General features: G+C 61.6%; 1 protein-coding gene across 1 annotated transcript in view; it reads right to left on the minus strand.

Moving 5' to 3' along the window:
- RSPH14 (radial spoke head 14 homolog) overlaps positions 1 to 3,235 on the minus strand; it is a 20,348-nt gene that overhangs the window by 12,714 nt on the left and 4,399 nt on the right. The gene's annotated exons all lie outside the window — the stretch shown is intronic.

Raw genomic sequence — 3,235 nt, forward strand, 5'->3', positions numbered from 1 at the left:
CGCGGCCTCTGGCGGGAGCCACAGCCCAAGAGCTGCAGGCCTTCTCGTCCTGTGGTCAGGACCTGGGCAGGCGCAGTGGGCAGCCTCACCCAACAATGGCTTCCTTGCGTTCGTCTCTTTTCAGAGGAGCCTGCGACATCACAGAGCTCTGAGTTGTCTGCTTCTAAATTAGGGTGGAACTCTCTTAGAGACATCCCTGGGAGGATCCACCAAAAAGTGCTACGAAGCGAGGCTGTTAAAACCATGGTGCGGGGAGGGTCTTTTTTTTATTTAATTTTTTAAAAATTGATTTCAGAGAGGAAGGGAGAGGGGAAAAGGAGACAGAAACATCAGTGATGAGAAGGAGTCATTCATTGATCAGCTGCCTCCTGCACATCCCCCGCTGGGGATCGAACCCGCAACCCGGGCATGTGCCCTGACCGGAATCGAACCGTGACCTCCTGGTTCATAGGTCAACGCTTAGCCACTGAGCCACACCGGCCGGGCCTGGAGGGTCTTTACAAACCTCGTCAGGCCCCACGCTCCTTCCAGGAGCCTCTAAGCCAGTGGCTCTCAACCTTCCTAATGCCGCGACCCTTTCATACAGTTCCTCATGTTGTGGTGGCCCCCAACCATAACATTATTTCGTTGCTACTTCATCACTGTAATTTTGCTACTGTTATGAATCATCATGTAAATATCTGATATGCAGGATGTATTTTCATTGTTACAAATTGAACATAATGAAAGCATAGTGATTAATCACAAAAACAATACGTAGTTACTTATGTGTTTTCCGATGGTCTTAGGCGACCCCTGCGAAAGGGTCGTTCGACCCCCAAAGGAGTCGCGACCCACAGGTTGAGAACCGCTGCTCTAAGCAGAAACCCGCCCGGTGTCTCCCCGAGGGCCTGTCCTGGGTGGTGGTCGGAGCAGACCCTCCAGGAAGGGACCCTGCCCACTGAGCACCCCCAGTCCTGGGGGGTGGGAGCTGACCTCCCCCCGAGGCCTGCCCCTGAGTCCGGAGGTCACGGCCGAGTTGAGTGGAGGAGAGAGGGCCCCAGTGCACCGTCCCCCGGAGCCCAAGTGTACGCCCAGGCGTTCTCGGGGTGCAGGGGACTGCTGGGTCACGGCGGGGCTGGGGGCACAGAAGCTCACTTTACCCTCCGCTCTGCCAAGAAGGGGCTGTTTCCCCTCCGTTTTCTCCCCCAGGACCGGGACCTGGGGAGACAGGGGCTTTCCCAGGTGGGTGACCGACTGGGCCCCGGGGAAGGTGCACAGCCCGGGTGGCACCCCCCTCTGGTGGCCTGCCCGACGGGTTCACTCCTGAGCCAGAGGCAGGCGGGCTGCCCGACGGGTTCTCATGCTGGTACCACAGGCCCAGGTCCCGGCATCCGGGATGGGATGCCTCGGGCTGACACCTGGCCCCTCGGTGACATGGAATGACTTGGGGGGGCCTTGGCCCGACTCGGGGGATCCACAGAGTGGGGACGTAGAGAGGCACATCCATGGGAAAGAAGATCCTGGCAGGAGAAAGGACCGGTGCCCACGGGAGCCTGTGATGGTGGGATGGCCTTTCCCGGTGGCCCCTGCGCCAGGAGCAGCTCGGCCGGGCAGCTCAGTGCGGGGGACAGGGCGCTGGATGGACAGTCAGGAGCCCTGGGTTCTAGTCCCGGCCCTGTCTGTGCCACTGACGCTGGCGCATCGTCCTCTCCAATCTCCAGACCTCAGCGTCCTCTTTCCATCGGTCCCGGTCAAGGGTGCAGACGGTTTTCGCTTCTTATACCGACTCCCGGGCGGCTGCCCAGCGCACGGCGTGGAGAAGGGTCTGCGGCTGCGCTGTGGCTCAAGGAGAGCAGTCGTGGTCGCTGAGCCCTGTCTGCAGGAGGTACCGAGGCAGACTTGGGGGGTGCTCACCTGGGAGGCAGGCTTTGGGGGTACTGACCCGGGAGGCAGGCTTTGGGGGTGCTCGCCTGGGAGGCAGGCTTTGGGGGTACTGACCCAGGAGGCAGGCTTTGAGGGTGCTCGCCCGGGAGGCAGGCTTTGGGGGTGTCGCCCGGGACTGGCCACCCCTGCCACGCCTTCAGCCTTGCCCAGTAGCTTCCGCTCATCCTTCATCTCCCTTTACGTGGCCCATCTTTCAGGACATGCACCCTGACCCCAGGTTAGGGGAGGACCCGACGTCCTCCTCCGTGCTCCCCAGCGGCATCATGAGTCTGACTGGCAACGCGGGTCATTGTTCAGTGTCTGTGCCTGGGTGAGGGAGGGAGCCTGGGCCCAGCCCGGCCCGCACAGAGGCGCCTGTGGGATCGGTCGGGAGACCAGATGCCCACAGAAACCTGCTCCCCTAACCTGTGTGGCGTAGGCTCTCGGCGTCGTAGGAGGGGGCAGCACAGGAGGAGGGAGGGGGTGACCAAGAAGGCCATGGGCAGGGTGGAGCGGCGGGGAGGGGGCCAGGCTGGGGACGGAGCCGTCTCCACATGAGGAACCGGCTTTGCGGCCATCCACCACCGAGCTAAGGACCTGGCTGTGTGCCTGCCCCTCCCCTGCCCACCTCTTTGTGGCACAACCTCTGACCCCAGCTGCCCCAGTTGTGTGTGACCTCTGGCCTGCCCAACCCATCCCCTCTGGCTTCCTGTGGCCCCATGAGGTGACCACCAGCTGGCTTGTCAGTGCGTGTGGCTTCGGTAGCCCCATCCCCGGGCTGGGCTGGGCTCCAGCGCGGCTGCCCCCCTCCCCCACCCTGCTCACAGCCTTCCGTTACTTCCGATGTGCTGTGCAAACATATTTCTCGATAAAATGCTGGGAAGAAAAATAGAGTGTTGCCTCCATTATCCAATTTCTGATTAATCAAACTCTCTTTGTCCTCAGCCAAAATCTATTCATTTCCCTTAAACACTGGGCCAGTGCCAAGCATCGATTCTCTCTGTGATAGCACCACGCACACAGGCCCATCCCCGCCCTGCCCTGCCCTGTGGCGGGGAGGAGGAGCCCCCTGGTACCCCAACACCACCCGCCTCTTCCAGGAACCCCGACAGCCTCGCCGCACGCACCATCTCTGCTCCAGCTCTGGGTGCCAGGCTGGTCTCGGTCACTACGGGGCCTCAGTCTCCAGGGGTGTCAGCCTTCTCTTGCTGGCTATTCCGGGCTCTCCTGGGCAGGACGAGGGGTGGAGGACCGAGCAGGTGTGAAAGGTGCAGCCACCATGACGGCCAGGACTGGAACCGAAGGGGAGCTGCAGCCCAGGCTGGGGCGG

This window comes from Myotis davidii, unplaced genomic scaffold (genome assembly GCF_000327345.1).
Source record: "Myotis davidii unplaced genomic scaffold, ASM32734v1 scaffold43, whole genome shotgun sequence".
NCBI lineage: Eukaryota > Metazoa > Chordata > Mammalia > Chiroptera > Vespertilionidae > Myotis > Myotis davidii.